Here is a 23,551-nt window from a genome sequence, read left to right as displayed (position 1 = left end):
GGTTGGATGGGGCAAGTCAGCTTTTGGGAAACTATTGTCGCATTGGTGTATTGTTAAGTGGTAGGAAGGAGGCGGGAGGAGAGAGGAGAGAGAAATTCTAGGGCACGTGGTGGAAAGAGTGCTGTAGCCCTTCACCATTTTAAGTAGAGGGTGAGATGTTGTGGAATATTACTTTCACTAGGTAGAGATGTGTTACATTTGTTTATGCTACAGAATATAACTTTACGTGTGTAAAGGTGTGGTACATTTGTTTCTGTTGTCTTTGTTAATGATGTAAAGATGTGTTATATTTGGCTGTGGTGCATTTATTAAATTATGTAAAGATGTGTTGCTGCTTTATCTTGCCTGCCTAAAGCACAGGATTGGTCTAATAAAAAGTGGAATGGTGCCAATAGCTAGGCAGAAGAGGAATAGGTAGGGCTGGAGAGCAGAGAGAATAAATAGGAGAAGGAATCTAGAGACAAGAGGAAGAACAAAAGGAACGAGGGAGAAAAGAGAGGAACTCATCTCGGGCCAGAAGCCAGGCAGCTACTAGCCAGATACAAGAAACAGTGACAGTAAGATACACAGAAGGATAAAAGATAAAAGCCCAAGGCAAAATGTAGATGAAGAGACTCAGATTAAAATAAGACCTAAACTGAGGCCTAGCATTAAAAACTAATAATAAGTCTCTGTGTCATGGTTTAGGAGCTGGTTGGTAGCCCAAATTTATTACAAAGGGCAGGACAGGCACAATACATAGCAAATGCCACATTTGCTGGTTTAGATGACTTTTGAAACCTGGGCAGTGCAATGGTTCTTGCCTCAGTAAGTTTTGGGAAGACATTTCTTTGTGCTAGATATTAGGATGCTCTCATTCCCTAGGAGTTTCCAGGACTTTTGCTAGCACAAGTGGGAAATATCATTATTGTCATTTTGTGACCTACTGTTGACAACTAAGGAAGCACATTGCGCTCTCCCTAGGGAGGCCCATGGCATAGGAAAGAGGCAGACTGAAGCGACAGTGTGTTTAAATCTTGAAGCCACTCCTTGCAAGGCTGTCTGTAATCTGATATCCTGTAACAGAATCTGTGGCTGGAAAAAAGTTTGGATATACTTGTGTCTTATTCATTTTTGCTTTTGCACACAACCAGCCTGTGTTGCTTGCTGCATGGCCAGGGCAAACGTGTGGTTAAAACCGGAAAAGTAGGCTTCTTTCCAGGACAGTGAGATTATGTATGTTACTATAGTGAACACATCATCTTACTGAACCTTACCAAGACTGAACCCCAATGTCAACTATGAGCTTTGATAATGTGCATCACTGTAGGTTTGCCAGTTGTGACACATGCCCCTCCTCGAGTGCAGGGTGCTGAACAGGGGAGGCTCTGCATGAGAGGGCGCAGGGAGTGGGAGTAAAGCAAATCTCTGTGCACAACTCTTAGAAAACTGAAGTCTGTATAAAGCACAAACAAACAAAAACCTAAGCAAAACACCAAGTACAGCCATGTGCGTGTAGTTCTAGACATAGATCAGACAAAAAAAGCACTAGTGTGGTACTTAAGATTTCCGATAAAAACGTGGAAACGCAGCAAGAGCATCTGAGGAGGAAAGGCAGGGCCTCATGATCTACCACAGATGCCAAAATTTGCATGAGCCCCACTGTGCCGGGAGGTGAGGTGGATAGGGCTGGGTCTTGCTCTTTACAACATCCTGTTAATGTTAGTTCCCACTGACACCCAAACATGTAATTCGAGGGTGGTAGATCGGGAGGGTTTTTATAGTCTAGATGAATTCCAGTGGGAGTGTTATCTTCTGCTTCTGTCCTTATCTCCTAACACAGTACCTTGCCCCACAAAGATGGGGTTGAACTGGAAAGAAAGCAGGCACAGCTAATGTGTAGACTTCAAGGACTGCTATGGAATCCAGTGCCTCTTGATTTGGAGCATATTAAGGAGCTGGACACCAAGTCTCTTTCTTTCATGGATTGAAATGTTCAGGTGGTTTTATTCTACCTTGAAACAAATCCCTAAATAGAGCATTTCAAACTGTCACTGTGCCTATGACATATGCACATCACTCCACTACTTTCTAGAAATGTAGCTTCTGATCCCACAGGTCTCTGTGTAGCCCTGGCTGTCCTGGAACTCACTCTGTAAACTAGGTTGGCCTCAAACTCAGAGATGTGCCTGCTTGCCTGCCTCTGCTTCTGGGATTAAAGGAGTGGGCTACCACCACCAGACTGGGAGTATACATCTTGAGGGTCTGGTGTCTTAGCCAGCTTGGGTCCCCAAGACAAAATGCCACAGATTGGGTGACTTAAGAGAACTTCTTAATTTCTTATTGTTCTGGAAGCTAAAAGTCAAGGTTTACATGGTTGGGATCTATAGAAAACTATTGGGTTGTAGATAACTTCTTTCTTATTGTGATATCACACTGGGGCGGGGAGAGGAGGGGAGGGAAGGAGAGAGACAGAGACAAAGAGACAGAGAGACTAAGAGACTAAGACTAGGTTTCTAATTTCTAGCCAAGTCACTAATACCATGATCAGGTCCCTCTTTCATGCCCTCATCTTGCCCTTATTTCTCCTCAAAGAACATCGAATTAGATGAGGCTTCAGCATTTGAATTCTGATCACATAATTCAGTCTGTATTACCTGGAGATGCTGTTAGGTCACCCTTTCTTGGAGTAGCAAGGCCCTAAGGGAAAACTTATGTACATATAAAGTTTAAGGGGACCAAACTTGCCTTTATAAGAAATAATGCTTGATGCAAGAGGTCAAAATTGTTTGCTGAGTGTGGTGGTGCATGCCTGTAATCTCAGCACTTGAGAGGCTGAGGCAGGAGAATCACTGTTTAATATCTTCTGGGCTAACTTGATGTACATAAGGAGACCCTATCTCAAAATATAAAAATTATTAGAAGGAAGCTTCATGACTATAATAAATAACTTGGTAAAGTCATTATTGTTCATGCTATATGATTGCAAATTGTGATTTCTGTGAGACTTTTAAATAATACATTGTAAGATGGCCTTATATGTAGAGAGCATAATGGTTCAAATAAGAGCCTTGATGCTGGGTTTTTCTCACTAAAAACCATACTGAGTTATCTTACCAGCATCCACTTATGGCAGCTCACAAACACATATAACTCCAATCCAGGGGGCCTGACACTTTCCTCTGACTTCCCATAGGCACTGCACTCACACACACACACACACACACACACACACACACACACACACACTTAAAAATGTTAAAAATAAACCTTAAAAAATGCCATGAAAACCGAGAGTTGGTGGCTCACACCTTTAATCCCAGCACTTGAGAGGCAGAGGCAGGTGGATCTCTGAGTTTAAGACCAGTCTGGTCTACAGACCTAGTTCTAGGACAACCGCCAAAGCAATACAGAGAAACCCTGTCTCAAAAAACAAACAAACAGACAAACAAAAACAAAACAAACAAACAACCCCTCCCAAAAAGCCATGAAGTTAAAGCAGCAGCTTGCATACTGTATGAAGTAATTATCTTCTGCTAGAAACTTCTTGTCAACACTACTGATAGAACAAAGGATATTTAGGACTTCTACTGTGTTTAAAGGATTCCAGATAAGATGCTATGACACACTCCAATATTTATATTTATTGCAATAGGTATAGAATGAAAATAAAGACCGAGACAGGGAGAATTCCCAAGAGCCCGAGGACCAGCAAGCCTGTTTATATATAGGAAGTGGAAAAACAAGAGGAGACCCTGCCTCTGAGTGGTGGTGGTGCTCATCTTTAAATACCAGCACTTGGGAGGCAGAGGGAGAGCAATCTCTGCGAGTTCAAGGCCAGTCTGGTCTCCAGAGCTCACAGCTAGGGCTGTACAGAGAAATCCTGTCCCAAACAAACCAAAAACCAAAACACCAAAATAAAAAAACAAAAAATAAGAAGAGATCCTGACATAAATAAGGTAACCGAGGTGGAAGGTGAAGATGGACGCCTGAAATTGTCCTCTGACTATATGTACTCCACAGCATGTGTGCACCCTGGTGTGAGCATACTTACACTCATATGAATGCATGCATAGGTTCTTGGTCAAAGAGACCTTGTCCTTTCTGTTCTGTGATGATACTGTCCAAGTAGTTTTTAAAAGTGAGTTTTGAAGCCACTGGACTTTACAAAGTTGCTCAAAAATTTCTCAGCATCAGAAATAAGAGTGGGGCTCAGGGTGGTGGCACACACCTTTAATCCTAGCATTTGGGACACAGAGGCAGGAGGATCTTTGTGAGTTCAAGGCTGGCCTGGTCTACAAAGGGAGTTCCAGGACAGCCAGGGCTACACAGAGGAACCTTGTCTCAAAACAAACAAACACACAAACAAACAAACAAATGGGCTGTTATTAAGAACAGTGATGCTGTAATTACGGTCCTTCATTGAGGCCCTGGTAGGGGAGAGATGCTAAGGAGAGCTGCTTATGACTTATAAAATTAGTGTTTTCAACAGGAATGCAGGAGTGTGGAGCTTGAAGTTAACCTCCAGAGATGCAAAAGCACAAGGCTAAGACTTCTTCAGGACAAAATTTATTTGTGCACCAAGGGGAGGGATTTTCCTGAGAACCTCAGTAAGTTCGTCACATAAGAATTCAACATCATAAGCACCCCTGGGCACGGTACATCACAGACAGGAGGACTGGGCAAGTTAGTGTTTTATTTAGTAATTATGGGTTAAAACCTTAACTACTACTGTGACCCTCATCCACTGCAGGGTAATTATTAGACCCAAATAATAGCCAACAGCCTTGGGGTGGCTGAAGTGGACCAAGCAAAGTGTTCATTAACTTTTTCCAGCTTTCCCATCACTGACAGCTTGTTACTCCAAGTTCATCAGTTAGATCCTCTTGAGTGATATGGGATGACATCTCTCAAATTTATCTTCACTATTACCATCCAAGAATGAACTTAGGATTTAATAGGTAAATAAGAGTATGCTTTTGTAGACTCTGGGTCTGATCCCCAGCATCACATAAACCAGTCTTGGTGGCACAGAGCTGTCATCTGGCATGCAAGAGGCAGAGGCAGGAGGATCAGAAATTCAAGGTTGTCTGTAGTGGGATATTCACTTTGTCTCCTTTTGTGGCACGCCCATTGGTGGGTGGAGCCAGGGGCGGAAGTGACCTGTGGAAGGATGTCTGAGGAGGAGACGGGAACACGCTCTTGCTGGCAGGACAGGGTCAGGAGAGGATCTGGTGGAACTTGCTGGTGTTCATCTGTCTAGGTTGTAAGTTATTTCTCCCTGAATAAACATCTATTTGGCCTATTTGTTTATCCTGATCCTTATTTAACTGCAATAGATGTCCTTGGTCGATGTAAAGATTCCAGCTTAGCATAGGATACACGAGACCCTGTCTCAAAAAAGTGCTTCATATGGTATTGAGGCTGGGTCCATGGCTGGGTCATAATTGCCAGTTAACACCAGATAAACCGCTAAGAAGGTCTTCCTGCTGGACTACACTTCCTAGAGCTCACCAGAATCACAACTTAAAGGCATTGATCATTTATAAGTCAAGTCGCTGTGTACAGAGTCACATGTGTTCTGCGTCTTGAAGGAGGATCACCTGGATAAATGAAAAGAGAAATAGTGGGAACAGAGTACATGCTTATTTATTTATTTACTTTGTTTGCTTTGTGCTGAGATCGCACTATGTAAGTTTGGCTGGCCTGGTACTGGCTATGTAGACCACACTGGCCTGGAACTCACAGAGATTTGCCTGCCTCTGCCTCTCAAGAGCTAGGACTAAAGGGGAACACTACTACTTCTGGCCTTTGGCATCTATTTTTGTCCTGGCTTTATTAATTTTGAGTTTCAAGAAAGAGTCATATTTGATCACAATTTATGGTGGGAGCCACCAGGGGGTAATTTTCATATCAGTAAAGGGTTAACCCAACAAAACAGTATCTTAGAAATTAGACTTTAATATCCGTGCCATCATAGTTTAGGCCCTACACGCAGTTCTCAAACTTCCTAGTGCAGCGACTCTTTAATACAGTTCCTCATGTTGTGGTGACCCCAGCCTTAAAATTATTTTTGTTGCTACTTCATAACTGTAATTTTGCCACTGTTATGAATTGTAATATAAATATCTGATATGCAGGATGGTCTTAGGCGACCCATGAAAAGGTCATTCGACTTTCCCCAAAGAGGGTCATGACCCACAGGTTGAGAACCACTGGTTTAGGGGATTATTATTTTAAACACTGGTTGGCAGGGAACTCACAGAGATCTATCTACCTGGCACTGCCTCCCCAAATGCTGGAATCCAAGGCATGAATCACTGTGTCCAGCAACAAGCCTCTATTATTATTATTATTTTTTTTGTCAGCATAGCAAAAGTTTCAAACATACTTTATGTTTTGTTCCTGTTGTTTTAAGACTGTTGAGACTAGGGATGGTAAATTTTCTTACTCTTCTGGATATAGACTGAACTTCCCACTTTTTATGCCTCCTGCTAATGCAGTAGGGTGGAGCAGTTGGGTGGAGTGGGGTGGGGACTGTTGTTACAGTCCATCCTGTTTTCATAGAAAGTAGCTTCTACTTCCTATGTGTTATATTATATAAATAGTTTAAGAAGTTTTTTTTTTTTTTTGTTTCAGAGTAGAACAACCAAGCCATTTGCTATCCCTGAGGCAAGAAAGCATCCTGCAGGCGTCATGAAACGGACCTTGCAGAGTCCCAGCTGCTGCTCCTGGTACCCTTGAAGTTTAGTCTGACCACCTCACCTTTGTCTGTGATTGCATGTGGTTGTTAATCTTCATCCCAGTGGCTAGAGAGCTCTGTTGCTAGAGCAGAAGGCTGTAGGTTGGCTAGTAAAATATTTCTTTAAAAAATCTCTTCTAAAGCCTAGATCCTGAAGGTATTCTCTGGTTCTTTTGAGATCTTATAGTGTCTTTTCAGATAGTCATTTTGACAGTCTGGAATTCAGTGTCACGTATGGTGACAAGTTGCATAGAGGGAGACCCTCTCCTTTTAATGTGATTTATTAAACAAAGGTTACAGCCCCAGCCCCCCCCCCCCCCGCCATTGCCACCTCTGCTATTTATCAGCTTCCTGTTGACTTTTGCTGTCTGAATCATCAGTGTTCCCTGTGCAAAAGTGAGAGTAATGGAATTGCTAATTGTGTGTTCATTCTTTGTTCTTCTCCGTTCATTGTTTCCACGTGGCCATTTTGCAAGTATGGTGTCCTGAGGACTCTTCAACACACTCAGTACTGAGTGCTTCTTAGCTCCCCCCTAGGCAGCCTGAGTCAGATCATCATGATTGGGAGGACTCAACGAGCTCCCTTTCATACAGTTTGCCAGCCTGCCACCAAGTCAAAAAGTAACAGTCACCTGCTTCGGATATTTTAAGGAGCATAAGGGATGATTTAAGTCATCAAGCTGAGGACTGTGACAGCAAACAATGAGTAGTGCCTGGAGAAGTTGAGTTTGTAGACAGAGGCATAAAAATCTGGGTCCTCCCTCCCCCAGATGATGCAGTTTTGTTTAAGTGTTGGACTACAAGAACTTCAATGTCTCTCTGACTTCCTAAAATACGGCAGGACTCTGCTCCCATCTTTCTATGTGGATACAGGAATCTTAGCTTCCTTTGGTTTCTTTTCCCATTGCTCTAGATCTTCTCACAGCACCTGTTCAGACTGAGTGCGCAGTACACATCTGATTTCTTTCTGCTTTGGGGAGTACAGTACAGATACACCTAGGGAGAAAGAGGAAAGGAAGCCTCCTATTTAGTGTATGTGTAGAGTTGAGAAGCAAGGATGAAGGTCCATGCAGTCTGCTCTAGGAGTCATTGTGAGGCCCTAGGGCAAGATAAGGACCTCTGCACCTCTTTCACTTACAAATAAGGAAAGCACAATAGTGATTTTGTTTATTATATGAGCTTGTTGAGAAGTGCAAATGCATTAATAACTATGCAAATGATAAAGTATTGGGCTGGAGATGCAGCTCAGTGGTGGAGTGTTTGCCTAGCAGTGTGAGGCCCTGGGTTATATATCCATGACCATTACCACCACCACCCAAAGAAGAGTATTTAAAAAATATAAGCAGTATACAAAGCCAGGCAGTGGTGGCACACCCCCCCAGCACTCAAGAGGCAGAGGCAGACAGATCTCTGTGAGTTTGAGGCCAGCCTGGTCTACAAAGTAAGTTCTAGGACAAGCTCCATAGACACTCATTTCATAGACACTCATTGGGTACTATTCTGGTCATGCTACACCATGTAACATATGCCATCAAGCAGCTCATGGTTGGTCATTAACCTCCCTAGAGATAGCTTGGAGTGGCCATTGAAACCTGTAGAAGCAAGAAACCTGTCTCCTTAGTTTCTTCAAGCATGAACTTTTGTGTTTGTAAAACAAAGCATTGTGAACTGGTTAGTTTTTGTCACCTTGGTACAATCTAGAGTTACCTGGCTCTCAACTGAGGAATGCCTCCCTCAGACTGGTCTGTGGGGAATTAATTTTCTTGGTTAATGATTGACATGAGAGGATCCATGCCATGGTGGGCAGTGCCATCCCTAGGAAGGTGCACTTGGTTGCATTAAAAAGCAAGCTGAGTGAGCCATGGAGAGCAAGGTGGTCAGTAGCATCCCTCTGTGTTCTCTGCTTCAGTTCTTGCCTTAAGTTTCTGCCTTGGCTTTCCTTGACGTAGCCTATAACCTGTAAGTCAAATAAACCCTTCCCTTCCCCGAGCTACTGTTGGCTGATGTATTTACCACAGCAACAGAAAATCAAACTCGGAAACACAGGAAAGATAAACCAGATGGTTGGTAATTTCCTTCTAAAATTCCCTGAGTCTGTGTCCTTGAACAAACCACAGTGTTCCTAATTTATTTTTCTTTCTAAGTAGGTTAATTGTTAAGGATCAAATGAGAAGTGTGTGAAAGGACTTTCAAACCCGACGAGGTTGTACAAATGTGATGTGTGCCCATTGCTACTGTTCTTGTCTCCTACTACCCAGTGTGAATGGGCCTCACAGCTGGCTACAGGACTGCCAAGATGAGAACAGAGTCCTTTGTTAAAACATTTTTAAGAGCTTCAGATATGGGTCAGTAGCTAAATAAAAGGCTGACGTAAGGAGATTGTGTGAGCCCAGGAATTTAGGACCAGCCTGGAACACGGAACTAAGACCCTGTCTACATGAATAAGATAAATGAGTAACAACAGACCATGTGTGATAATATTTGTCACAAATCCATGATTCCAGATCTAACAATGTTGTCTCCAGATGACAATTTCCAGACACCCAGTGTATCTGCTGTCCTTGAAGTGGCATATGGAATTAATGAACTTTCTCTAGTCTTTTCATGCATCTAAGACAGCACACAGGAGCCAGCCATGCAAGTTATTAGCCATTTAGTAGAAAGTGTGACATTCATCAGATGGGATTACGTAAGCAATTCTGGCTTTAGATTCCTTTTTAATTACACAGCAATATCTTTGGTTCACTTCACTGGTAGGCTATCTGTCTTGACTCAGTTGACACAAAAAGTTCTGCCTCTAGTGGCTCTGAGCAGTGCCCAAACCTTTCCATCAGAATCCTCTAACGTCTTATTCTGTTATCCTTCGTTTTCTACCCAGACATGCTCCTGGCTGTACTCCAGCTTCCCCCTGTCTTGAAGGCAATGCACCACCCCTTGGCCTCTCTGCTGCTTTAATGCTTACAGCTTTCTTTTACTTGTTTCAAATCTGTTCTTCTTGCTTGTAATGTAATCTTCAATCATAGAAACTGTCAGATGAACATCATCCCCACTACCCCCACTCAACAGAGATACTTCTGAGTTTTTAGAATGCCTGAGTTGGGACCTTTTGAAGTTTGGGCATATGGAGGGCCAGAGAAAACATCAGTGCTTCAAGGTGAAAAATAATCATGTGATGTGTAGACCCGGCAAGGGTAAAACTAATTGTTAAATAAGATAGTCACTCTCTTATCACTCAATGTTGTATAGCTAGGCTTAGTAGCAACTCATCAGATATTGTGTAGACGTATGATCCTGGCTGCCCATGAGCTTCTGAGGTTAGAGACTGGGCCATTCTAGGACAGCAAGCTTGTCATTGGACCTACTTGCCTTTTCCTTTTTTAGAAAATATGTTAAACTGAAAATTGGCATGAGGACTTTAGGGAGTGATGAAGTGATCAAAAATTAAATTTAAATGGTGATAATATAACTCTAAATTTTCTAAAATTTATCCAACTCTGAATGGCAAATTATTTGGTATGTAAATTATACCTCAATAGATGTTTTTGTTTGGTTTTCTTTTTCTTTTCTCTTTTCTTTCTTTTTTTCCCTTTGAGACAGAGTCTTACTGTGGAGCTCTGGCTGTCCTAGAACTCACTCTGTAAATCATGCTGGATTGGAACTCACATGCCAAGCCTCTGCATGCCTAGTGTTGGGATTAAAGGCATGCACAACTATGCCTAGCTTTCAATAAGTGTTTTTAATAATGATTTTAAAGGCATTTATTTTTATGTGTGCAAATGTTTGCCTGTGTGCATGTCTGTGCACCTCATGTGTGCATGGTGCCTGCAGAGACCAGAAGAGGGCAGTAAATTCCCTGGAACTGGATTTTATAGATGGTAGTGAGCTGGGAATCAAACTTGAGTCCTCTGGAAGAGCAATCAGTGCTAACAAATGCTGAGCCAACTCTCCATCTCAAAATGTTTCTGGAAACATAACAGTCATAGTTTTAAAAGAGTGCATTTATTTTACACTATACATTTTTATGTTTAAAGTAATTGAGATTCTCTTAAGAGACTAAATGTTCAAAGTAAAAGTTAAATTTAAAACCTGGAGAGTTACCTAGGGTGTACTAAAATTATGCAAACTTACGAAACATGGATATGTATTACTACCGACACTGCTTCTCCAGTCATTTAAAAATACTGTTCGTTTTAAATTTCAACACATTAAAATCCATGCTTGTGTGTATAGTTTTATGGGTTTTCACAAAGGGATACAGGCATAAAATCACTCTTGCAATCAAGATACAAAACAACTCTGCCACACTCAAATGTCTACTGGACCTGGCACAGTGGTACACACCTGGGACCCTAGCACTCAGGAGGTGGAGGTCAGCTCAGGTTACATAGCAAATGAGATATTGTCTTAAAATTTTTTCTCAGGGTCACCAATTAGTAATTAACCCCCTTTCTCAGCTCAAACCCTGGTTAATTCTCTGAACTATAATTTTATGTGTTCTAGTACAGTGTATTCTATGTACATTAAAAATACGGCCCTTTTTCCTTTTATTTACTCTGTGTGTATGTGGACAGAGAGAGAGAGAGAGAGAACACATGTATGCTGTGTGTTCTTCCTTTCTCTTTTTCTTGCTTTTTTTTTTTGTTTTTTTTTTTTTTTGTTTTTCTGAGATAAGATCTCTCTGTCCTGGCTATCATGGAACTAGCTATTTAGACCAGGCTGGCCTCACACTCACAGAGATCCTCCTGCCTCTGCCTCCCAAGTGCTGGGATAAAAGGCGTGCACCACCATGCCTGTCCTTGCAAAGATTTTCAAATGCAAGAATTTTAATTTTTAAACTACAAAAGTAATGGTTATTTTGGGAATGTGGGGATTTCCTGCTGTCACTTAGTCATACCGAGAAGGGTTTAAAGTTGTCAGAGGTTTTCATTGGTCTGACTTCAGTCACGTTCATAGAATCAGGGCCAGCCATCATCCCAGCTATACATGGGAAGAAGTGTGAGACCCACATTTACATAACTAGCTCTGAAGGGGAATACCCAGCTCTCTTTTCATAGGGTCAACCTCAGTATACTTTTGACTACAACTGCTGAGATTTTTATTATCATCTTTCCCCATAACTGAGTTCTAGCAAACATCCTGCCCCTTTCAGCTTCCTTTACCACATCCCAGATTACTAATGATTTCAACAGCACTTGGAATATACCACAAGCACTGGAAAAAGGCAGTTTTGGATTATCACCTCACCAAGTTATTGTTAATAGTTGTACCATAAAACCATAACTCATCTCCCTAGCTACTTTTGTATTGCTGTGATAAAAAGCCATGACCAGAACCAACTTACAGAAGGAAGAGGTCTTTCCGGCCTATAGCTTCAGAGAGATAGGAACCCATCATGGAGGGGAGACATGACGGCTACAGCAGGAAGCTGAGAGCCCCCCAACTTGAACCATAAGCACGAAGCGGAGGCAGCCACTAGAAATGGCTTGAGTCTTTAAACTCTCCAAGCCCATCTCCAGTGGCACACTTACTCCAATAAGGCTGCATCTCCTAAACTTCTCCAAACAGTGCCACCAACTGGGGGCCAAGTGTTCAAATCTATGGGTGTGTGTGTGTGTGTGTGTGTGTGTGTGTGTGTGTGTGTGCACAAGTGCGCGCTTATGTGTTGTGGTTTGGGGAGTATATATTCCTGTCTGAGTGTTGGTGGAGTCCAGGGAGGGCATGGGAACCCTTGGAGTTGTAGTTACAGGCAGTCTGAGCTACCTAACATGGGTGCCAGGAGTCCTCTAGGAGAGCAGTAAGTGCTCCTAGCCACTGAGCCACCCCTCTAACCCCACACATTTGATAATTCTTTATTGGATGCCAGATATCATGACATCATAAAATTTTAGATTTGCGCTTTTTGCACTCCTGTAGATAGTTCCTCCTACCTTGGGGTGCGCTCCCTGCCCCCTTGTTTTCTGTTTTTCCTTAGGTTATTTTAAGAATTTCTTTTTAGAGCCATTCTTTTTTTTTCAATTTGGTTTTACTGGTTGGTGTAGTTTGCATTACGTTTCCCCGGTCTGAGGTTCATTGAGCACCTTAGATGTCTGTGTTTGGGATTCATCAAATTTGGAATATTTTAAGCTACTAATCCTTCCAATTCTTTTTTTGTTCTTCCTTCTTTGGGGGTTCATTTATATTATATTGCTTAACAGTGCTTCCCTTCACTGATTTCCCCCCCTTTATTCATAATTTAGATGGTTTGTATTGAATACCATCAAGTTCATTTTCTGCACCAGTTAGGTCTACCTAGTGAAACTTATTTCAGTTTGTTTTCACATGAACGCAATGAGGAGAGGTGTAGAATATTTGTGTGTGTGTGTGTGTGTGTGTGTGTGTGTGTGTGTGTGTGTGACTTTTGCTTTTAAAGTCTTTTTATTGAGGCATCCAGAAAGGACACTACTCAAATCCTTTGTTTTGAGAAAGTCTAAGTGATGGATGACTTAGCAGCTGTTCTCTGAATTCACCATTGTGTTTGTACTTTTAATGGGCTTTCCTACCCGGTGATTAAGTGTGGTGTGAATATTAATGCAGGCCTTTGCCTGCAAGATGCAGATCCTTTGATGGGTGCCTTTGACTTGATGACTCCCCGGTGGCCAGGCTAAAATTTTCTTAGAATGGCAGCAGTCTGAGACCCAGCTAATCTAACCCTCCCTTTCCCCTCTTTCTCCCAGGGGTCAGATCTACACCACACTCTCCCTGCTTTCTCCAGCTCTTGTTACTCTCTCTTTCACAGGCATCTTCTCAACACAGCTTTGGCATCTGCTTCTTGGACGACCTGAATTAATCTATTTATTATTGTTGCTATTGTAGTTTTTATTTATAGTCAGAAAAAGGCCTTCCAGATTGGTATTTGAAGACTGGTGGTCCACTTTTCATCATTTTAAGGTCGAGGGACTAAAGAGCAGAGGTCCTTTTCAACTCATTAGCTTCAAAAATCCATTTATGCGTTGGCAGTTTTGCTCATATATGATACATCTGGTCACACTCATCCTGCTGTTCTCTCTCTCCATTTCCCCACTTCCGCCGAGTCTCCACCTCACTTTCATGCCTTTTTGTTTTGCCTTTTTCCGTGAATTAGTTAATTACTTACTTATTTAATTAATTGTGTATGTATGTTGGGGAAGGTGTGTGTGGTAGCAAGTGAGCATGCAGAGGACAGATAACTTTCAGCAGTCGATTCTCCTTCTACCTAGTAGGTCTTGGGATCAAACCCAGGTCAGCAGGCCTCTCAGCAAGCATCCTTAACTTTGGATCCACCTCACAGGTCCTTTCCACTTCCTGTAGTTTTGTTTTGGTGTTTGTTTTGTGGCCCATTGTATTTAACCGGGGTTACTCACATGGTCACAGGTGTGGAGCTACCCACTGGAATATTGGTAATTGCTCAGCAGCTCTCTCCTTGAAGACTTTCTTCTCCCTCACTAGCCCTAGACTGCCATTTGCTCCTCTGGGTAGGGTGGGATACTGTGAGCCCCTCGTTTATGGCTCTGTCTTGTGTGGGCCCTTTGTGAACAACGACAACTGTTGTGAGTATAGCTATGGCTGCGCAAGGCACATAAGCTGTTGTTTCACAGCTCCTAGCTCCCTTTTCTACAATGTTGCGGAAAGCTTGGAGGGAATGACATGGCTATCTTAAGTCTGAGCACTCAGCAGTTGCTTTCCCCTGGCACCTTGGCCAGCCACTGTGCTTTTCATTGCCAAGAGAAGCTCCTCTGATGGAGGCTGAGGCCTGCACTAGTCTGGGGTATGAATACATTTAGGAGGCAGTTCAACACCATGTCTATTTAGCAAAGCAAAAATACCAGTTTCACTCCTAGTGCCTATGACCTCCCCAGTCATGGGTTCTGTGACCAGAATTATACTATTGGCAATGAACTCCCTTCTATGGATTGGACCTCAGACATGACCCCAGATCAGTCGATGAACCCCATAACGGTTGCTTCATTATTGTACCAATAAGCACTTCATAGCTGGAAAGCTGCTGTTATTGCTTGAAGAGTCCAAAGCTAGGAAAGACTGTTGATAAAATAAAAACCATTAGGAGAATACAGGTTTAAGGTACAATACCTAGTTTAAGATAGGTAGGGAAGGTACATGAAAGTGGGCCACTAATGTTTCATAAACTAATTAATCAGAAGTAGGAATTTAGAGATGGTCTGACCATGAACTTTGCTCTCCAAGAAGATATCAGAATACCATAGGGGCTAGAATGGAAGCTAACAAGGACTCAAAGGGTGATTAAAAAAAAAAAAGTTAAAAAGCACTGTATTAGTCACTTTTCCATAACTGTGACTAATAGTTCAGAAAGACAACTTAAAAGAGGAAAGATTTTTTTCCCCCAGACCACATTTTGGAGGCTTCAGTAGCCCAAAGGGTAGTTGGACTCATTACTGTGGTCCTGAGACAAGATGGGGAAGATGTGCCATCAATGTGGTCCTGAGACAAGATGGGGATGATGTCCAGAGCATAAGTGTTTATCTCCTGGTGGACGGCTGCCAAGCAGACCCCCTCCCCTCGAGGTGCATGCTGGGTAGGGTGGAACAAGACACTCTTTGCTTCTTCCTCCAGTTAGGCTGCATCTTTCACCACACTCTAAAATACTATCAGTTGCTTAGTCCCCAAGAATTAGAATTAGATGGTAAGAATTAGGTGGTAAGACTCTTGCTGAAGATATCATACACTTTGCTGTAGGACACAGAGAAATCAAACTGAAACTGAGTTGGAAGTATTCTCCCTGCTAGCTTGATTTCAGAGTGCTGGAAGGTGCTATTCAGGCTGCTTGAGGAGAAAACCCATCAACAGTCTTACTTAGATGTGAGCCCTTTGGACTGTAATGATAACCTACCAGGCAAGATGTGCCTGTTGGTGTGATAGTGGCATGACTATTATGAAGATGACCAATTGCTTTCCAATTAGGTTGGACACCTGCCCCACAGAAGGGAGTTCATGACTGGTACTGCAAACCTGGTCAAAAGCTCATGGATGAGGATGTCATAAGTCTTAGAGAACTTATGACTGATGCTTTGCTAAACAGATGTATTATCAAAATGTCTCTTAAATATTTATGCTTAATACTATAGAGTAGGAGCTTTTGGCAGTTAATGGTGGCTAAGGAAGGAACAGTCATTTTCTCTAGTAATGAAGGTACTGGTAAGTTGCCCATGCTCCAGTAAATAACCTTATACCCATGCCCATGGAAGCAATCTTTATTAAAATTAGTGAGTCATTTGAAAAAAAAAAAAAACCCAACAATGTATGAAGATAGGGAGAGAGACTTTTTGAAAAAAAAAAAAAAAAGCAGTAGGGTTCCAGAAGAAATGGGAAGCAGATAAGAGAAGTAATGGAAGTATGTAAATATAAGCAAAAAATTATATATATGTGTGTGTGTATATGTGTGTGTGTGCTTGTATGAAGTTATCCAGTAATAAATAAAAATAAAGCATTAGAAAAAGGTTAATCAGTTGATTAGGTTGGAGTCACCATGGTCCAATCACCTCTTAATGAGGTGGAGACTGGAAACTAAAGTTTCAACCTATCGGTCTTTTTGGAGGATTTTTCATGCTCAAACCATAACAGGCACAGTCATGACTTGCACTTGGGCCAACAGCTGGGAAATTAAAGGCAGGATAAAGCTCAGCACATCTATCCTCTTTTTGTATCTGTCTTTTACTTTGGATCAGATTTCTATTCAGCTCTGTGTATAGGTGTGTTAATCACTTAAGGAGTGCCTGTGTAAAAGCTAATAATACAGGTTGATTAGCCTCCATTATTATTATTTTTTTATTTAGTTTTCTTGGTTAGCTTCACATTTATCTAACCTGCCTCACCTTTCAAGGAACAAAGACATTTTACTGTTAGCTTTTACACAATCTACTCTAGATCCCTGAAAATGTATCTGAAAGTGTCTGATATTGCTCTAAACCTGCAGTCTTGTTGGATTCTGGGAACAATAGAGTCTTGGAGGTAGATTACCCCATGTTGAAAGGCTGCCAACAAATGAGGGCAATTGTCCCACACCAGAACACAGGTGCAGACATCACCTGATGGGAACGGAAATGATCCCTTAATTGATGTGACAGAGACTTCTCTGGACTCACCTAACAGAGCCAGAATTGAGATAAGGGTCAACCAGATCACTGTTTGATCCGGGCCACCTGATCATGCATGGCCATTGCTCCCATGCCTCAGCTCTTCCTCCATCAAGCCTAAAGCTCACTGAAGTACTCTCAAAGCCAGGGCTGGAATGCAATGATGAGTTTTATTTTTTGAATATGCTGATACAATCTCAATTTACTATTACTTTTTCCTTTTGATTTCTGGAGTGAGTGGTCAGACCTAATTTGTTGGGACTCCTCAAAGTCAGGCCCTTTGTAGCCTAGGACATTAATAACAGCTGGAATACATCTTATATCCTATTGTGACCTGAAACATGGAATATACTTTAGGTTCTTCAAAGACTTCTCTGCTGGGGTCTTTAACTCTGATATTATAGCTCTTATCTGGCTTGATTTTTTTTGGTTTTATTTTTATATTTTTTTTATTTAATTTTTTTTCTTATTTTACATATAGATCCCAGTTCCCTTTCCCTCCCATCCTCCCATGCCCCCCACAGAGCCCCCATCCCATCCCCCATCCTCTCCCCAGGGAGGGTGAGGCCCTCCATGAGGGATCATCAAAGTCTGTCAAGTCATTTGGGGTAGGGCCTAGGCCCTCCCCTGTGTTTCTAGGCTAAGGGAGTATCCCACCATGGGGAATGTGCTCACAAAGCCTGTTCCTGCACTAGGGATACATCCTGGTTCCATTGTCAGAGGTATCATAGGCTTCCCAGGCCTCCTAACTGAGACCCACATTCAGGGGGGTCTGGGTCGGTCTTATGCTGGTTTCCCAGCTATCACTCTAGGGTCATTGAGCTCCCCCTTGTTCAGGTCAGCTGTTTCTGTAGGTCTCTCCAGCCTCGTCTTGACCCCTTTGCTCATTACTTCTCCCTCTCTGCAACTGGATTCCAGGAGTTTGGCTCAGTGTTTAGCTGTGGGTGTCTGCCTCTACTTCCATCAGCTACTGGATGAGGGCTCTAGGATGGCACATAAAGTAGTCATCAATCTCATTATTGGGGAAGGGCATTTAAGGTAGCCTCTCCACTATTGCTTTGATTTTTAGTTGGGATCATCCTTGTAGAACTCTGGATGTTTTCCTAGTGCAAGATTTCTCTTTAAACCTATAATGGCTCCCTCTATTATGGTATCTGTTTTCTTGTTCTTTGTTCTTCCCCTGATTAAATCTCCCTGCTCCCTCATGTTCTCCTCTCCCCTCCTCTTTCTCTGAACTCCCTCTCCCCTCCCTACTGTTCCCAAGATCAGGAGATCTTGTTCCTTTCCTCTTCAGTGAGGGACCTTGTATGAATCTCTTAGGTTCCTCCTTGTTTCCTAGCTTCTCTGGCGGTGTGGATTGTAGAATGGTGATCCTTTGCTTTATGTCTAAAATCCATATATCCATATATGAGTGAGTACATACCATGTTCGTCTTTTTGTGACGGTGTTACCTCACTCAGGATGTTTTCTTCTAGTTCTAGCCATTTTCTTGCGAATTTCAAAATACCTGGCTCAGTGTTTTTTTTTAGCTGCAACTCTTTTCCTAGACTTCATGGGCTTCCGTTGAGTGGTGAGCTTTCAGGTGAATTCCACCTTGGAATGCTTATGCTGCCCTGTAAGAACTCACGTGTGTGCCAGTCCTACCACAGGCAGATGGTCACTCTCTTTCTCTGCTCTGTGCTCTTAAGCACATCTGCCACAGCCTCTCTCCTTCTGTCTATACTCGGGGGATGTAGGTCTCTCCAAATGACCCACTCATGTTTCCACTGAAGCCTGTTGATTGACTTGACATGATGGGTGCTTCCTTTCCCCATAGGGGAGAGGAGCAGAACATAATATTCCAAAATATCCTGCCAAAGAGCTCTTTCCCCAATTCTCAACTTCAGTTCCTGAGGTAGGTGATGTACTGACTGTCACAACACCAGCTTTGGTTGTAGCCTTTAAATAAGAGCCCACACTTTGTAAGACAGGGAAAACATAGATTTTGTTTTTTGGAGCACCAGTTAAAACTAAATGAGAAAGAATCACATTTAAAATTTCATTTGCACGTAGACTACCCCACTTAATCAATAGTTATGTTGCTGCCATTTTGCACACAAGGAAAATGAGACTTATAGAGGCTAAGTAGCTTGTTAGAGATCACATGGATAAGTAACTGTTAGGAACAGGGTCTAAACCCAGGTCCCTCTGGTTTCAAAGTTTGGCTCTTTTTCTCTTGATAACCATGAATTGATTCCTGTGAACCTGGATCTGGAGTCATTGCTTTGTGTTCTGAATCAGTATAAACAGTCGTGTACTAGGGTCTCTGACTCAGTATTGTATTCTTAGTCTATTCACCTCTGTGGCTAAGTTTTCCTTTTTGTAAGCTGTGGAATATTAGAATAATACTTAAAAAAAAAAGTCTATTTCCCAACAGAGCTATATGATGATCAGGTGTGGGGGTGGTAGAGAGGGAACAAACAACCATTAATAGAACTAAAATTTATCGGGCATCTACAATCATGTGTCAGGCAAGGTCTGTGATAGGTTATTTACATATAATAATTTATTCAGAGTTAATAATATCTGTATCTGGCACAGCACAGTCATTGACAGAATGGTACTGGCCCCTAAGGGTCTTAACAGTAGTGCTGTGCTGATGAAAACTGCTGGGATAGGCCAAGTGCTTTAGCCAAGCAAGGCCGGACAGCTAGTGAAGGCCAATATTTACTCTTTGAGCCTTCCCACAACTAAGTGTGCTCTCTTGCTGATTACTTCACACTTTAGAAAAAGTAGCCACACACAGGCCAGCTATCATTATTCTCAGAGGCAGTTATACATACTGACGCCATTTGGACACCAGGCTAAGAAAATTCATCTTTATGGTTACCCTTGCAAAAGACCTCTGGGTTTTTTTCCAAAAAAAAAAAAAAAAAAAAAAACAAGACAAAACAAAAATTTTACTTCTTATGCTTCCAGTAGACCTAACTTGGAATTCAGTTAGAAGCTTCAAAATCTTCATCTCAAAGCTTTATTTCCTGCTAGACATGGTGGCAAACACCTTTAATTGCAGCACTGGGGAGGCAGAGACAGGCAATTTCTGAGTTCAAGGCCAGCCTGGTCTATAGAGGGAGTTCCAGGACAACCACAACTGTATAGACACCATCTCAAACCTAACACACAAAAAAGCTTTACTTCCTGTCTTTGAGATAGCATTCCTAGTCTAAGAGCCTTTAAATTCACGCACACAACACTCCAGAAACATGGAGAAAGGAGTGGGGAGGGGGCACGCGACCAGGCTGGGTTTTGAGTGTGTGTGTGTGCCTGTTTAATCTAGACAGGTTCACAATGACTGGAAAGTTTGCAAATTCTGAAGTCATTTCTTGCTTCACAACAGTTTTCAACATCAAAGGCTCTGGAGGCCTCAGTAGATTCTCTCAACAGTTGAGCTGTGAAAATCCTGAGAGGGAGGGGAGGTAAGGGTGAAAAGAAGACTCAACAAGTGCTTGAGGGACAACAGACGACAAACAGGAAGCATCAAGAAGGAAATGACTCACAAAGGAGGGGAAGGGTGCTCTTTCACTTTTATTACCCCCACCCCCGCCCCTCCCCGAGTTTCCATTAGCTTTGCTTCCAAAGCTTTCCTTCAACAAGACAAAGCCTCCCAAATCCCTTCTGTGAGAGAGCAAGTCACCTTTTCCGAAGACAACACAGGCTTCCTGACCTTGTCTTTCATTTTGCCTTCTTGTAGCCACCTTCATTCTGATGTTATGTTTGGTACTTATTATTATTGATGAAAACAGGGGATGAGCCAAAGATTTGTTAGTATATTATTTATAAACTGATCTTAATTGCTAAACTTCATCTAAGAAGTAGAAGGGCTCTTGGATGTGGGAAAGGCTGTTTTTGTTCAGGTGTAGGCCCCAAAGCCTGATCTGAAATGGGAACAGCTGTTTACTTAAATGTTGAAATTGGTCTGAATTACAGAGTAATGAATATGCTTCAGTTTTCCATGGTGGATAAGGTAGAAGAATACTGTGCTGGTAAAAAAAAAAAAAAAAAAAAAAATCAATCAATCAAACAAACAAAACAACCCAAAACAAAAAACCTTTGGTTCATAGCTGTTATGGATTTCTGTGGAAGAATTTGTACTAAGTTACTGAGAAAAGATGTCCACTAGCATATAGTATTTCACTATAAGCCAAGTAAGCATGAATAACTTCAAGAACAGCAGTAGCTTCCAAGGAAGGATGCTTTTAGGAGCTTAGAAAAATGATACCCAGTAAGAATGTCCCTCTCCAGGTATGTAGGTGTTGAAAACTGGCATTCTGCTGACCCCCCATCCCCCAACGATGGGTGGGACATGCATGGCCATGTCATCGCTATGTCACTCGTTTGGGGCTGCCTAGGAGACTCCTCTAGCTTTTATTCTTATAATTGTAACAAAAGAACAACAGTAGGAATTACCACAAACTCTGAGGATAGTGACTTAGAACACTTAATTTTAGTATTTCCTTTTATTTAAACATTTTTTATTGAATATTTGCTTCTTTGTTTCCTCTCTCTCTCTTTCATGTATGGGGCAGGAGGTCAATGTTGGGTCTTTATCATGCACCTCATATTTTTTTAAGATGGAGTTTCTCCCTCAGTCTGGGGCTCATTAACTGCTTAGAGTGGCTAGCCCACAAGCTCTGGGTATCTGTCTGTCTCCCTCTCATCTGTCCCCAGCACTGGAGTTATAGATGCACCCATGCTATATCATTGCCTGGATGCTGGGGCTCTGAGCTCAGGTCCTCATATTCATTTGGCAGGCATTTTACCAGCTGAGCAATCCCCCAGCCCCGAGCTTCCTTTCTGTATGGCGCTTTAGATTTCTGCCCTTGTTCTGAAGTTTTTAAGTGAAAGTGAGACAGACACACAGACTTGGACTGGTTGTCCTTTCGGGGACACAGCCCATGTTTGAGAAAGAACAGCATGGTGAGAACACCTGCAGAAGGTGAAATGACAGCAGGGATTGGAACAACTATAGACGCAGAAATTTGGAGAGGACACAAGGTAAACTAAGCATAATCACTTTCCAATGCTTCAGAAATGCGTATTCCCAGTGGAAATGCAGATTCCCAGTGGAGTACGCGAAGGCATTGCAATACTTTATTTAGATGTTAGAGGAAAGACGATCTTAAAAGGCAAAAGACACGGAATGATTTGGCTTATTTATTTATTTATTTATTTATTTGTTTGTTTGTTTGTTTTTGGATAGGTGCAGTGAACTTTATTGATGGTCTCAAGAGAGCAGGGCTCCCTAAGACCCTTAATTCTGGGGGTCTGGGATGGAAACTGTGAGGGAGATTAGTGTCAGGGGTTGTTGGACAGGGACTGCTCAGCAGCCAGGGCCTCTCTCTTGTTCATGTCCTTGCTGGGGGTGGATGGTCCAGGACGGGCTCTTACTCCTTGGAGGCCATGTAGGCCATGTAGGCCATGAGGTCCACCACCCTGTTGCTGTGGCCGAATTCATTGTCATACTAGGGAATGAGCTTTACGAAGTTGTCATTGAGAGCGATGCCAGCCCCAGCATCAAAGGTAGAAAAGCGGGAGTCACTGTTGAAGTCGCAGGAGACAACCTGGTCCTCGGTGTAGCCCAGGATGCCCTTCAGTGGGCCCTGGGATGCCTGCTTCACCACCTTCTTGATGTCATCATACTTGGCAGCTTTCTCCAGGTGGCATGTTAGATCCAGGATGGACACATTGGGAGTAGGAACATGGAAGGCCATGCTTCCCGTTCAGCTCTGGGATGACCTTGCCCACAGTCTTGGCAGCACCAATGGATGCAGGGATGATGTTCTGGGCAGACTCAAGCTCATCACGCCACAGCTTCCCGGAGGGGCCATCCACAGTCTTCTGGGTGGCGGTGATGGCATGGACTATGGTCATGAGTCCTTCCATAATGCCAAAGTTGTCATGGATGACCTTGGCCAGGGAGGCTAAGCAGTTGGTAGTGCAGGAAGCGTTGCTGACAATCTTGAGGGAGTTGTCATATTTCTCATGGTTCATACCCATCACAAACATGGGGGTATCAGCAGAAGGGGCTGAGATGATGACCTTCTTGGCCCCACCCTTCAAGTGGGCCCCAGCCTTCTCCATGGTAGTGAAGACACCAGTAGACTCCACAACATACTCGGGACCAGCATCACCCCATTTGATGTTGGCGGGATCTTGCTCCTGGAAGATGGTGACAATCTTCCCGTCAATTACAAGCTTCCCATTCTCAGCCTTGACTGTGCCTTTGAACTTGCCGTGGGTAGAGTCATACTGGAACATATAGACCATGTAGTTGAGGTCAATGAAGGGGTCATTGATGGCAACAATGTCCACTTTGCCAGAGTTGATGGCAGCCCTGGTAACCAGGCATCCAATACGGCCAAATCTGTTCATTCTGACCTTCACCATTGTGTCTCAGAAACGAGGCTGGCACTGCACGAAAAGATGCGGCTGTCTCTAGAACAGGGAGGAGCCGATTTGGTTTATCTATTTAAGAAATATTTTATATTAACATGGCTTAAATAAACAAATATGACTAAAAAAGATTTGAGTCATTATTGGCATTAGATATTAGGAGCTGATTCTCTCCTTCCAACACATGGGATCTAGGGATTGAACTCAAGTCATCCAACTTGGTGGAAGGTGCCTTTACCTATTAAGCCACCTTACCTGTCCCGTCATTATT

General features: G+C 42.6%; 1 pseudogene; it reads right to left on the bottom strand.

Moving 5' to 3' along the window:
* Positions 1-22,130: 22,130 nt before the first annotated feature.
* LOC127223598 (glyceraldehyde-3-phosphate dehydrogenase-like) lies at positions 22,131-23,333 on the bottom strand (annotated as a pseudogene).
* Between the last annotated feature and the right edge of the window lie 218 nt (positions 23,334-23,551).

Source organism: Phodopus roborovskii, unplaced genomic scaffold (genome assembly GCF_943737965.1).
Source record: "Phodopus roborovskii unplaced genomic scaffold, PHOROB, whole genome shotgun sequence".
NCBI classification, from domain to species: domain Eukaryota; kingdom Metazoa; phylum Chordata; class Mammalia; order Rodentia; family Cricetidae; genus Phodopus; species Phodopus roborovskii.
This window is presented reverse-complemented; position numbering and strand designations above follow the sequence as displayed.